A 16275-nucleotide genomic window follows, 5' to 3' on the forward strand; every position below is an offset into this window, starting at 1 on the left:
TGTTAACACTTGAGATTTGTAATTAGTTATGACCCATGCTATTGTGAGTGGTATATGCCTTCAATTTTCCAATGATATGGGAACTACTACTATAATTTTGGGGTAATTTTGGTTCCATGCTGGCCTATTGTAATTTTTGATCCTTTCTACAACATACATCGAAACATCATGTGGTCTAGAATCAAGGCTATAGACAATGTCAATTACTTCACCAAAAGCACCATTTACAAGTGTAGTGCCTACCCCTAGTTTGCATTTTCACTTTTATTGCTGAACTCTTCAGACCATTTTTATGCTTAGGATTAGTAGCATTATTTTGAGATTATCAGATATTGTTTCAGATTCAGTCGATATATGATGAGATTACTTGATACTCTATACTTCATGTATGTATGATGATTAGTACAATGTTTTCAATTATTGATGATGATTAATTAGATGGTTTGTTATCATATGTGTTTTCTTATGGATACTTACCCCATACTGCATGTGTATGGTGTGCGTGTTTGTTTTCTTTATGTATGGCATTTCTGATGTAGTTAAGAAATGGAGTCGTAGTCACTTACTAGTCGGGATCTACATGATGCACCACTTCCTACCATTGCCTGTTTAGCTTAGAATATTGTTTTTGTACATGTGTGGATTTTATGCAAGTTTCAGGTACCAGGTATTGACTTCCCTGAATTGCTAGGATGAGCATACCCTATCGCATTATCTCAATGGCAAGAGAGGGGAGATAAATTCTTAAGTTCAAATCCCAAACCTTTAAGCCATTTGTCCTAGATAGTTAGGACAAGTATCCGAATTGAGTACCCTCCAAATGCATTGAATGACGTTAATTTGTGATTATAACCCTTTAGTTTGATTTTGTGTGTGTTTTTCTTTGATGGGTTTTCGTATGTTGTTTTTATGAGTCTTTGGTGAATTTTCTATTAATTAAGTCTAATTAAAAGATTAAATTAATGATTTAATTTAATGGAAAATTATTACGATATTTTAATATTTAATAATATTTAATTAAGTAATTGGGAAATTAATTAAATAAAAAGAATTAAATTTGAAGATAAAAAGTTATAAGTATAAATTTGGAACGTGATAATATTTATTTAATAATAATATATATTTAGAGTTCATTTTTAAATAAATGCTAAATATTATTATTATTTAAGTTAATAAATATTTTATCGATTAAGTTTCGAAAATAAATTAAAAAGTGAAAATATATTAATTTATTAAAAGTTTTAAGTTCGCATGATGCGTGCATGAGATTAAATTATAAGAAATTAATTAAAAGATAAAACAAGTGAATTTAGTAAGAGTTGCATAATGCATGCATGAGATTAAATTTAATAAATTAATTAAAAACAAAGTCAAGTGAAAAGTAAATAAAGTTATTTAATAATGCAATTAACGTGAATGGAAAAGATAAAAGAAAGATTAAGAAAAGTTAATTTGGAGTTTGAGTTTGGTGAGCATGAAGTTCTCCTGGGTGAATGCACAATTAGTGCCCCGATTTTAGGGGAGAACTCCTTATCACAACTTGGGGGTTCATTTTCGAATCATTGGGAAATTTTGGAAGGGAAAAGAATTTCGAAAAGGAGAAGGCTTCGAGAGGAGAAATTTTCTCTACAGTTTTATGGGGCATAGCAATTAACATTATTGTCCAGGTAGACGCTTGTGATTTTCACATATTTTTAATACGCTCTGTTCTTTCCTGTCTTCATCATGCATATTGAGTGGTTGTCTAAATATTTCTTGTGATGGGTGCTTTTAATTTTGTGAATTTCCAACATGCATGTTAAATCCTCTGTATATGTAGAGGTTGAAAATTCTTCGAAAAACCTCATCCTTTAATTTTGCAAATTAGATATTAAAAATAGGGAGGGTTTGAGTTTTAAAAAGAAAATTTTAATTGAGAAATTTGAATGGTTAATCAAATTTCTCTTATTAGGCTAGGATTGCAAATATTTATAAAATAATAAAAATAGTAAAAATGTATATATGAATTTTTTTTTTTTTTTTTGCGGGGGGGGGGGAATGTTTTAAAAATTTTAATTAAAAAAAAAAAAAAAAAATAAAATAAAATTTTTGGGGAGGCGGGGGCCACCAACCCCCCACCCCCTTTCTCCCCTTCCATTTTGGTGCCGGTGGCTGCCAAAGCAAGTTGTGGGCTGTCAAAGATAGACCATAGCTACTTGGCAATCCGCGGCTGTCATTGACAACTCGCGCTTGCCTTAGGCAGTTGCAAGGGCATGCAACGAGGTAAGTTGTATGTTTTAATTCTTTAAAAAAAGAATTTAATTTATTTATATTTTAAATTATTAAATGTTTTTAAAATTATTAAATATATTAAAACTATTAAATATTTAAAACATTATTTAATATATATTAAAATTACTAAATGTTTTAAAATTATTTAATTTCTTTGGTATTAAAAAAATAAATGCTAGCTTGTAATAATAACATTATTATTATTATTATCAGGATAATAATTAATTAATTTATCAATAAAATGAGTATTTTGAGAAGTTAACAATAATTAATTAAAAGTTTTAATTAATTTATATTATTATGTATTTGGAGGGTAAAATAAAGATTATTAAATTTTGATAGTATTTAATTAGAATACATAATTAAATTATTGTTAAAATAAATTAGAAACGTAAATTGTTAATATGTCATATAATAATTAATTATTTTAATTAAATGTGATTTAATTAAGATTAATTAATAATGAAAGGTGTTTCAATTAAGTTCTAAATTTATTTGATTTTAATAATTAATAAGATGTTAGGGAAGAATTAGATTTATTTTATTGTTAATAATAAATTTGATTTTAACAAAATTGTTAATCATTTTATTTAAAGTTAATGGGGATTATTTTAACATATTAAATAAACAATTATTCTTAGATCATTTGGACCAAGGGATTTAAAATCAAAATAGAGTAATTGTACGATTAATTAATTTAAGAATGGGATAATTTATAAGGGTAGACTATGGATTTTATCTATTTAAAACATATGTTCAACTGGGAATGGAAATCTTACATTAACTCAACAATATATAATCAATCAAACCCAATTGTGAGATTGTCTTATTTTCTGTGTGATGTCTATGTTTGGGGATTGGGGTTGACTAGAGTGTTGACCAATTTAGGATGTTTACTAGAGGCTTGGGAGTTATGTGAATGTGATGTTATGATGTTTTGATCTTGATCTTTTTTTGACCCAACCATGGTAATGTGATGGTATGCTCTATGATATGTTTGTAATTACTATTTGTTATTGCTTTCTAGTGTTTTGTGTGGCATTTAGGTGAATGTATGACCTTCTTTAACCATTTTTGAAGTCCTCGATTAGTTATATTTGAGTTGTTTTCTAGTCGCTTTCATAGAACTAAGGTGTTTGTTTTCTTGTTCTTGGAGATGTCATGTTGTGACATGTTGGACTTAACCATTTTGAGTCATTGATCAGTATTATTGGGATACTTTTTGGTTGCTCGTTGAGAACAATAAATATTGTGATTTATCTTGGGATGCTTTCCAGTTACTCGTAGAGAACTGATGTGATTATTGTGGATTATCTTTTGATGCTTTCTAGTCACTTGTATATGACTGAGGTGATTTTTATATGATTATTGATTTGTGCTTTTATGAGCCTAGGGTAGGTTATCTACATGTAGTGTCAGGAAGTGGCTTGCAATGGGGGCTGGGGCCCTAAGTGGCTGCTAGGGTAACTCATTGTAAGTTGTTTAATAAGTGAAAATATTGTACTAAATGGAGATTGAAATGAACCTAATAAGAGTCTTGTATGTTCTCGCCCATGCCTCGAGTGCTAGTACAGATTAGGATGGGAGTAGAGAGAATGGTTGATTGAGACCTTGCATTTCGTAGTATGCCTTGTTAGTACGAAAGGATACTAGTGGCCACATGGGGATCACTAGGGACCTTGGGGTCCTAAGAGACTGCCAGGGTAACTCTAGCATGATTCATGTGATGACACTTGCCTACTTACATAGTAGGTTTCCTATGTGTCTTTGTGTGCCTCTGGGAATTAGATGTCGACCTATCTTAGAACCTTTGAGTTAGATTTCTTTTAGGATTTCTAAGACTTAGAGAGTATTTTGATATTTGGTTTGATATTCTGTTTGGGACTTGAGACTATCTCCTTAGCGCAGTGGGAGTGGGCCCTTTAGGTTCCACGCGGTTGGGTGGTAGTGCTTTTTACTCTTGCCATTGAGATCCGTCTGTAGTCACCATTGCTAGAGTTTCGTTATCTACATTTCCTTTCTATTCTATCTTTGTATCATTATGATAGATTGTTATAATTTTATGATGGATGGATATATCATGTATGGTGGATGGTTTCATTTATTTTATTTTACTTGTATCATGGATCCAAAGAGGATGATGCATTTCTATGTCTACATATGTATATTCTTTTAAGCTTTTCATACCCTATGACATGTATAGTGGATGATTGAGCATTCCAAATTCATTTGCCAAGTGGCATTCATAACAAATGTATATTATTTAAATGGACTTTGGACTTTTAATTATTCTTTCATGTGGATGTGGTAGTTGTTAGAGTTAGTATTAGTTAAATTTAAATGTAATTCAACGTCATGGGATCCTTAAGGAATGTAACCTGTTATGTATGCTTATACGTGATTGTATGTTATTGCTTTCGCTACTATGTGTTTGTTGTGTATGTTTTATCTTTCTTGTTTTTAAAAAAAAAATGTTGGCAAACTTAGTAAAACTTTAGGTTAATTCTTTTGGATCCCTTGGTGGGGCATTACAACAAGCCTTGTGTGTGCCCATATGTTGGTTGTGAGCATGATGCATTGGCTTTTGCAAATTAGTGCTATTTTTTAAGTTGTTCATCACCATCTACTATGCTCTAGGTGCTTCTTGCAATCAAATAATTTAACAATTTCAACATTATTTGATTGTGTAGCTTGACTAAATCATTGGTAGCATATAGGTGCATTGAGTTGTCAAATTCTTTGTTTTTGCTTTATGTAACTTGTTTTTTCATATGCATCAATAAGAGTTGCTAGTCTCCTTACCTTGGCTCTACATTTTGTATGTTCTCTAACATTTGATGAAATTATTTCTATGTTGTACTTTCAAATTGTTGTTAGAACATTTTTTGCAAGGTGACAACTATTGTGAACTACTCCCACAATGTTGTGGTGTGTGAATTTGATGTGTAAATAGGTATTTCCATCATGGGTGGTAGTTGTGCAAGGTCATCGACCAAGATCATGGAGACTCCATCGATGCATCGGTGTTGATTTTGTGGAAACATCTGACACAATCTAATGTCTATTTTTAATATCATTCCTAGCTCTATGAAGCACATTTCATTGATAAGAATGTATTTGATGTCTTTTAATTCCTCTTGGAATATTGTCAATGCTTGTTCTTGTAATGGTTGTATTTATTTAATAGAAATCCTATGTATTGAATGTATAGTCAATGCACACGTACATTAAATGCAATGACGAATGTGAAAGCTAGTGTGAACAATTGGCTTTTCTATTGTGGTGTCATACTTTTAAAAGCATTTCTTATATACACTATTAAGTAAGATCTTTGTGTACCAATCATTCCTTGGATGATCACGTTGAGTGGTTTTGTAGAGGGACAATTGTTGTGGTTTGTAATTAGTATAAGTGTCACCTCTTTTTTTTGTTGATAACACATAATTTGGAATGTTAGAGTTGGACATCATGTTCTTGTCTTGACCAAATATCTTTTTTGTATTTATGGAATGTGTTGGAATTTCATGTAAGTGTTAGGGTACCATAATTTAATCCTTGTTGGGGTTGGTATCAAACTCATGTCCATTAAGCATATCAAGATCATTTTAGATGATTTTATTTGAGGGCCACAATTTCCATTCATTCATCTCTACTATGTCCCACATGTTTGTGTCATTGTTGCTCTCTTCTTCTTAGATTTTGAGGTTCTTCCTCCTAGGTGATATAATTGACATGCCACTCATCGTATTTGACTGCATTCATTTGCTTTCGATTTCAATTATTGGATCCTTGGTAAGTCCTATATCATTTTCAATATATAAAATTTTTTTTGTATAAGAATAGTTGCTTCCGACATAATATTTTGAAGTATTTTGAGTCCTCATCTAGGATGCTATAGAACTTATGACAAACTTTGACAATGAATTTTATATGTTTCTCCTTCCATTTGCATAACTTATGATTCACAAAATGGGAGAAAGATCTTCCAAATTCAAGAAGAATTGTCATCTCGATCTCTAGAGGTCATATAATGTAGGTGTGCAAACAACTAGTCTAGATCTAACTTTCATTTTTCGTATTTGTTATTTAACGAGACACTTTTCATCCAACATTTAGAGATGTGAAAGGATGATTGAAAATGATATGGAATAAGTTTTGAATAACGTAACATGTTTCTTGTGCCCCTATACCACTTCTACCATCTATCCATGCCTTGGTGAATCCCATTATTTTACCAATAACTTCTTCTCTCCTTACTCTTTGATCTTTGGTAGGTATGCTAAGTTCCAAATGAATTTACAAAAACTTCTCCTAATATGTACCAAATATCTCTAATTGGTGTGCTAAGAATTTGGTTCACATGAAGTTCAATCACATCAAGATCCACTTCATATCCCATCAACATAACACATGATGTCCCTAGTACAACTCCTTTTATCAAACATGCATTTGTCTCCAACATGAAAAAAACTAAATCCTCAATATTATCAATAATTTATGATGAGATCCTATATATGCATTACATCTCTTCTTTAAGGGTCTTGAATTATCGTCTAGGTTGTACTTCTCCTAGATGAACTTTCCAACATATGGTAGTAATGTGCGATTTTCTTTGCAAAAGGTGCATCATTCTTCCAAGTTATACTAGAAATTCCAAGAAAGAAATTCATGAAATGGAAAAAAATATAAATGACCAATGAATCATATTCAAAGATTTTTTTTCTTGTATTTCTTTATCTTCTCCAAATTTTCTAGGAGTTGCATTCTTAGAGTTTTACAGATGTCATGTTGATCACCGTCCTTCACCATCCTATAGGTTGTATGAATTTTTATGCTAGAAATTGAATTCTCTCTGCTTGAATGATATACCATATATATAAGAATCATTAATACAAACTTAACATCAAGTTTCTTGATTTTATTCCCTATAATAGCTCTTTTATCCCACAATGATATTGTGAGTTTTGTAACAATATCTTCTTAATTATTTTATGGGTGGGAACTTCTCTACTAGCATTGAGACCAATTATTGCTTTCAAAACTTCCATAGTAATCTTATGAGATTTGTCCAACCATATGAATTGATCATGTATTCTTCTAAGAACAAGTTCTATCCACTCAGGTTCATTAAATATGAGAAATTCCATGATATGTAAAGTTCATTGATTACAATATTTTGTACTATTCTTTCAAATTTCCATCTCTACACCACATCTGATCAATTGACTCTTCCCCTTATTCCTTAGTATTGTAATGAATGTGTGCCCTAATATCTTCTACATGCAAGAACTCCACATGGAATCTTAGAAAATGCACCCTTAGGGTCGTCTTCCATGGATATATAAGGAATTTTCTCTAAATTTGGTTGGATCCTATCCTTAACATCAACCACCATAGGTTCATCCATGAATTTTGAGTCAAATTATGAAGTTGTGGAATGTAACTAACTTTTTATGATGACAACAAGGGTTTTGAATTTGACAACTAAAAGTCTCTCAATATTTTCTTAAATTGCTTCAAATATTTATGTAAGTTTGTTCTCCAAATAGAAAGGTGACAAAAAAGTGTCAAATTTTCCTTTTAACCTTTCACAAGCTCAACAAGTAAGAATAATTAATGCTTTGTACCCTATCTCAAAAACTACTCACAGATTTTGACAAAGAATATATAGGCGGTCCTCCAAAACTCATGATAATTCATCAAAAGTAATCCCATTGTGATTTAAATTCAAATATTCATCTAACAACATCGATCACCTCCATCAATCTATCAGATTCAGGGGTTAATGAAAAATCCTGCTTTGGGTCTATGACCTAATCAACTAGTTGATGAACATTCCACACTAGATATTGGTGCAATTCCTCCACTAGCATTAATATAATCATTTATAACCCATATCCTATTAATCTTCTTCCTAATTTCTTGAACACCAATCATTTTTCTTACCCTTGTCATTATTTTGCAGATTATTCCCTTATTGATTATGTCACATTCATATTTCCATTATTGAATCAACAATACTTAGCTATATGAATTGAATTGTTTCAATTGAAACATATGGAATTTGAATATTCATACCTTTGATTCACTTGGTTGGTCCTTAATTTTTATTTCTTTTCTATGTGACCAAAATTTTTGCATTTGTAACATGTAGTGTTCCCTTTGTTTATATAATTGTTCAATTTGACTCTGCACTCATTTAATTTGTGTTCATAGTCGTTGCATGCTAATCAATATCCAAGAAAGGATAAGGCATTAGATTTTCTTATGCACTTATTTTAACTATGACCAAATTTGTTTCTTGAAAATCATCTCCCACTAAATTTTTGTGCAATAGGTTGCTTTGTTGATGAACTCTTAGTTGTTTTCATCTAACTATTTGTTGAAGGGTTATTCTGACTAGATCCAAAACTTCCCCCTTTCTCAAAACCAATTCCTTGCGTATCTCCTAATGGGTTTTACCTCTCAAGTTTCTCATCAAGATTTGTTGAATTAATTTTGAATTTTTCCTTGAACTCATTAGAAATAGTAAGTTAACTCCAAAGAATCTCGTAAGCTCTTTCAAGTTATTTCTCACTGTGTTTGGATTCCTCAAGATCAAGCAACAATTAATTAATCATACAATTCAACTTATGACATTCTTTAGATTTTTTTTGTAGGCTTTGAACAATATCCTCTTCATTCTTCCTTTCTTCAATCTATTTTTTCATCTTCATCACCAAGGCTTTCATGATCTCATGCTTTAGGTTGTCTTCGTCTTTGGAAATATTTTCACATTCCATCTAATCTATCCTTTCTATTTCAATTGTTCAATAAGATCTTTCCTCTTGTCCATTGATTTGTTCAATTATCTCTTCAAAGTTTTAATGAAACCTTTAGCTTCATTAACTCTTGCTTCTAATGCATGATTATGTTCATTTAGCTTGTCAAGAACTTCAAGTACAATCAATATATATCTTTGTGTGCTATTAGAAATTATAGTCTCATCCATTAGGATATTCCTCAAGTGATTAGACTTCCTCTGAGGCACAAAGCTTTGAAACCAATTGTTAGGATTGAGGAACACTGGGGGTGAATCAATGACCTAAAACAATAAATATAGTTAATCTAATTGCACAACCATAAATCAAATACAATAGAGGGTAAACCAAAAAAATCATAAAAGGCCATCCACAATATTATGAGATCATGATTTATGCATGGAAACCCTATTATGGGAAAACCCATAATGGGAATGGAACCCACAAATGATTACTCAACATAAATAATGACCTAGTTAAAGTTTAAGTACAAAAAGAAAAATGCACTTGCATTTAGACACACTTCCTAGAGTGCACTGCTTAGATACAATAGAGCTACAACCCTAAGATATCTTACTATTATACAAAATGATTGGCCTGTAATCCAAAATAGGGAATTGAAAAATAACATCAACTATGCCTATACAATTCCATGTAAATATGATACAAAAACATCAACCTAAACTTTACAATCAAGTTCTTCGTGCATACATATTATCTTTTCATCATTCCAATACTTCTCTCATTGTCGCATATAAATCAACTCCAAAACTTAATCTTATATACATGATTCCAAAATTATTAACCAAATTGGTTGGCCTAAAGAACATAAAGTGTAATGTGTGATACATCAGCTAAATCAATAGATAGATCTTGCTAACCTCCAAATATCTTATGAATATCTTCTAACCATCTACCAATACAAACTATCAAACCAATCAGATCATTGATCGATCTAGTAGCTAACTATCACTATTCTACACACTTTATTGTTAAATTAGTACTAAAAACTTCATCATTTGAGCATATGATAATATCTATATGTGTGATCATATATGAAGATAGAATATACCTTGTAGAATCATCTTCTATATGTGCAACTCAAGTCTCTAACTCTTTTATATCTACTAATTCATTTACTAGAATCATTGTATATTGTCTTTGCCCTTCCATACATAGCCAATTTGACACTTTGACCTTTGATATCACCAAAATATAAAAACTAACTATGGAAATAATGAATGGTTTCCATCAATGACAAACTAAAAGTTTTTCTATCAATTCCTCTTTCCAAAATTTACTCCCTTTATTAGTTTAAAAAACTATTGTTTCCAAATTAGTTAATTATTAAGTGATCTTCTATTCTACTTGGTTAAGCCAGTGTTTGAATGGATGAAATAGAGCTGTTGGATTTGCATATTTTTTCTCTTTTCCTTGATGGATTGGAATCCTTTCATGAAGATGAATTTGGGTGCAAATATTTATTTTGGCATCAAAGTTTGGGACACACTTTTCTATTTACCTTAGGAGTCTAATGCAGGAGCATCGAGCTTGGTTTTTTAGGAACCTATGTTCTCCAAGCTTGGGGTTATGTTTGGGGCCTATCTATGGAATGTTCCCTATGTTCACATAGTGTTTGGATGGATCATGTTTGAAGTAGAGCTCTTTTGGTGGCTCTTGGTAGCATGTTCTTCAACATTGGAGATTGTTTTCACGATCTTTGATCTGTGGGAGTTATCTTATGTGGTCTTGGATCTGGATCATTGCATGGCATGTAGACCTATGTCTGAGGTTGTGTAGTATAATTTCATCTTATGATTTATTTATGTTTATAAACTTGGGGTCTTTCCTAAGTTTTTATTTAATATAATAATTAATATGCCATGTTGACTTGTGGCTTGAGTGTTTATTTAATGTAATCTACCAAGATGACTTGGGGCTTGTTTGCTATACGTATAGAGTTTTTTGATGTTTAGAGTAGTCAGTTGCTAGCATGGATTAGCTAGGAGCATCTTGAGGGATGATAACTAGGAGGTAGAAGGTAACATATGAGATTTAAGTTGTATTCTTCTTTGTAATGGTTGTAATCGAGAAGGTCTTATGATCTAGCATGTTGGATGTAAATATTATGATTATATTATGAGAATATGTGTTGTTTTGGATATGAATCTATGTGTTATTGATTATTTTCCATTGTGTGGTTACTTGTTGGGGGATAGGTCACCTCTAAGGGGGTACACCTGACCTTGTACTAAATCATATGAGTATATGTTTGGTATCTTTTTGGGGATGTTTTAGGTTCAATTTCATGATATTAGAGCATGCTTATCTAAGACTTGGTTATACTTGAGTACATTATAATGGTTATTACATACATGATATAATATTATATACTATAGCACTAACTCTATGTGAAGTGGTAACCAATCTTGATTAATGCTGGTATTTTGAAGTATTTTGTTGTGTTGTATATCCTCCATTATTAGAGATAACCTACAATTAAAAAACCAGAAGATGAGATGATGAACTAATTACTACTACATGGAAGACATAACCAAACCTAAAAATGAGGAACCTATAAATGTTACAATATTTATAAAACCATCATGTCCACAAGTGGTGCAAGTTGAACAAGATGATTGGTAATGATTGTGCAAGAAGTTAAAAAAAAATCTCATGTTGATTTAGATGTGTGCCCCATAATACATAGTCATCTCTCATTTAACATTCCATGTTTTTTTTGTTTTTCTTTGGTGTGTTTTCTATTAATGAATAAACCTAACTTCATGTAAGGAAATCTTTTAGATCTACTAATGTTAGTTTCTTCAAGATTTGTCTCCTAGAGAGAGAATAGATGTAAGAAAAGTTAGCTGGTAGTTAATAGTTGATAAGATCATAATTTTTTTTCTAGTTAGTATTACAACTCACTTATTGTTTTACTTTTATTATGATTAATATAATGTGGATGGTGATTTCTATTTGAGAAGAGTATTGCATTAATTGGAGATTATAGATCCTTAAGTAAGGGTCACTTAAGGTAATGTAATTATCCAATAGTGTATAAGTAGTTAGTTGGATATTAATTAATACATTTTAGTTATACTTGTTAATTTCAATAGCTTATCTTTTACTCAACTTCTTTAATATAATGCATAATTAATATAAGTTGAAAATTAATCTCTTGTATGGTATTTTCACTTTAGTTAAGATTCATGTTGTAGTCCTTTTGCTAATTAGTTGATTTCAACTAATTCTCTTAAGCATTGATTTTGTCACACACAACTATAGTGTCACTTATAGCCAAAGTTGCATATGTTAGGATTAGCATAAAATCTTTTGATGTACTTATTTTCAATAGAATTTTACATTTTGGTAGGTGTTAGATCAATTGTTTTGCACATAAAGTGCAAGTTCATCTAGGAAAATACATCCTTGCTCGACAATTAAATAATTTTTTATTAGGACAAAATGTTAATCAAATATTAGGTGTTTCATTAGGATAATGTATTGAGTTGTCTATGCCTACTGATCACCCTTAATGAAAAACATTCACAACTATTAAGATTTTATTTATATACTATAAGTTTAATAATAGTGGATCATATTAATTTAACATATTTTTAATCAATATATTTATGGTAAAGCACTATAACTTCTTGAGAGGTTAACCAACTCAATAAACTCTAGCCATTTGTTTAATCATAAAAACTATTATGACCAATCTCACTTAACTTACTACCTTATTTATATATCTTATTATACATATCATAATAACATAGAATAAAAATTAATTTAACGATATTAATCTATTTTTTTTAGTTGAAAAATAAAAGATTTGTAAGATACATCTATAACTTATAACATAATAATTAAATATATTTTATACAAAACATGAAAATTTTAATGTATCATTGATAAATTCTTCAAATATTATATTATAGTTAATATTTTTGGATTTGAATTATATTTTTACCTATATAGAGAAATTTTATTCAATTAAAATAAATAGGTATACAAATGAAAGCATTTTCATACATATATTATTGTTGTTGAAGTTGATGAAAGATCAACCCCACAACTCCCAAGAATCACCTGCATGCAAACACCTATCATAGAAAGAGAGAAGCAAAAGCTAAGGAGGTTGGAATTCATAGATCCACAAAAGATGAAACATTCTTGATGTGAAAAAAAAAGATTGCAGTTGTATTGAATGAATGAATAGATTTATAATTACCGTCCTTATAAAAGGAGAAAGGTAAAACCTAAAAGGTAGAAACCATAAAGGGAAAATACTTAGATTGCATTATAATAATTAATAAGAGAATTAATTATTATATGCCCAAATTATAGCTTAAGAAAACTAGAGATAATAAGTGACTTAATAATTAAATCAAAATGATTTAATTAATAAGACAATATCTTATTACTCTAACACTTATCAATGTAGTCATTGAATTCATCTAAAGGAATAACATTATTTTTAATTATTAAAGAAGATTCACAAGGTGGTTAACCCTTACACAACCACAACCCAAGGGTTATCCAAAATAGCTATTTACAACAAGATCAAGAAAGACTATTAACAAAAAATAAGATTTTTTTTCTTCTAATTGATATCAAGAATAGGAAGACAACTCACTCACCACCTAGGGAGGAAGGCAATAGTTTACAAAGTGGTTTTTCTTTCCTATAAACAATTATCCAAGTGATACTTTCAATAGAGTCCCTACTACAAGGGGTAGGTGACAAATCCCTATTTGAGAGAGAATTGTTGGAAATATAAGAGGAGTAACTAAGAGGGGAGGGGTGAATCAATTACCACTAAAATAAATCCTAGATCCCTTATATGCCAATATAAATCAAAACTTTGGTTAAATTGTATTCTGCTATAACTCACCAAATACACATGTACTTGGTTTACACTAGCAAATGCAGTAACTCGGTAAATGCTGAGAATCAACTTTAACTTGGCAATAACTAAATATACTGATCTTAATGTGATTAACCTTAACTTTAACTTAGTTGCATACACATAAAAGAAATAACATGAACACAATTGACACCAAGATTTAACTTGGAAACCCAATTTGGGAAAAACAACCAATTGCAACTAGTTACTTATTTTCACTCTTTTGAAATAAGCCTTGTTAGGAGCCAACCCTGTTAAAGGTTACAAAACACGCCGTTAGGTGTGAACCTGTTAGATGTCTTTAGACAATTCAATCTAGACATGCCACCTTGTTAGAGGATCTACAAATAATTGTTAAGCCAACTCTGTAAAAAGACTTAGATCACTGCTATAATGATTAGAAAGTAACAATGAGATGCCTTGATTTCTGATGCAACTGAATTGCAGATTATAGATCTCCATTGTGGCTTGTATACTTGATCCTTCCTAATTGAATGTGTCTTTGTAGCTCAACAAGGATATTTTGCTTATCCTTCTAATTAGCTTCCTCTACGCATCATCAAATCTTCTATTATGTTCCACACTTTCAATCCTCAATTTGACCTTATATTTATATCTTACACATTGTCAAGTTGGCTTGAACACAACTTAGAATACTTAATATTCATATCCTTAGTTGGCTAGGACCAACAAACAATTCAATTGAACTCAATATGCCAAAATAAGAAAATCCTTCGTTAGCCAGCCTTGCTCGGTAGATACTAACTCAAAGTGATTTTCTCATGTCAACCAAGTGAACTTGGTTAACACTGCATATTCAAAAAGTTTTATTGGTAACTGAGTGAGCTCGATTAATAGGTTCCATCCAATATTTCCTTCATTAGCCAAGTGAGCTCGGTTAACACTCAACTTTTGCAAACTTTCTTTTGAGGACCGAGTGAACTCAGTAGAAATTGTCTTCTGAACTAGGCAAACTTTGGAATGTTTGATAGACACACGAAACTATCTACAATGCCCGAGTTAGCTCGACATACACTGACTGGCGATGATATGACATTTTGTGTAACATCAAAGGCAATACACAATTAGTCAATTATTTTTAACAATCTCCTTCTTTGGTATTGATGACAACACAACATGTCATAATGCAATAAAATTTTAGAGCAAGAATAAAGTAACAAACATATCCTTAGTTTCATTCTTATTCTCATCCATGAGAACTTCCTCTATTAGTGTGAACTCTTTCTACCTTCAATTTCTCCCTCTGTTAGCAAAACTCTATCTTCAATATCAAACCAAGTTCTTCCTCTTTGACATCTCTGGAAATTTATACTATTCCTCTTTATAAAATTTCTGTGAGGTATGATAATAAACTTCTCCCTCTTTGAAATCTCATGCCAAATACAATATTCAGTTAATATCAATGTACCATATGTACTAATTCATTTTTAGTGTGCCCTTGTTAATACTACATCAACTGATTCATCTTCAACATGTTCTAGTTGATGCATCACTAAACTTCATTTAGTGAGATTCAAATAGGGGAATGACCCCTAACTTACCTTTTAGATACAAAAATGCATCCTTAGGTAATGGATTACTGAATATATCTGCAATTTTCTCTTTAGTGTTCACATATTCTAATCTTACCTCTTTATCTTGTACCAATTCTCTTTAAAAATGATATTTTATAGCAATGTGCTTGGTTTTGTTATGCATAACAAGATTCTTTGATATATTAATTGCACTGGTGTTATCATAGAAGATAACAATTGGATCCTTGATTTCTATCTTCATACCTACCAACACTTGTTTAAACTAAACAATATTTGAACAATTAACTATTACTGCAACATATTCTACCTTTTCTGTGGACTAAGAAATACAATTCTTCTTCTTACTTGTCCAAGACACTAGTCTTTTACCAAGAAAGAATTCTCCACCACTGATTCTCTTTCTATCATCAACACTTCCTGCCTAATCAACATCTATGAATGCTTTCAAATATAAATTACCTCTTTTTTTGTACCATAAACCACATTCTTCAATATCTTTTAGATACCTCATGATTCTCTTGATTTCCATCATGTGATTTTCTTTGGGATTTGCTAAGAATCTTTCCATCATACTAACTGCGAATGCAATATTAGGCGTTGTGTGCACTACATACTACAATTTTCTAATCATTGATCTGTATGTGGTTTGATCTACCTCCTTGGAATCATCATTTTTGGAAAGCTTATGTCCAGTAGACATAGGTGTTCCAATTGGTCTTGAATCTTCCATTCTAGAATT

The sequence above is a fragment of the Cupressus sempervirens genome, chromosome 8 (assembly GCF_028749045.1).
Source record: "Cupressus sempervirens isolate cs-2001-9-10 chromosome 8, ASM2874904v1, whole genome shotgun sequence".
NCBI classification, from domain to species: Eukaryota; Viridiplantae; Streptophyta; class Pinopsida; order Cupressales; family Cupressaceae; genus Cupressus; species Cupressus sempervirens.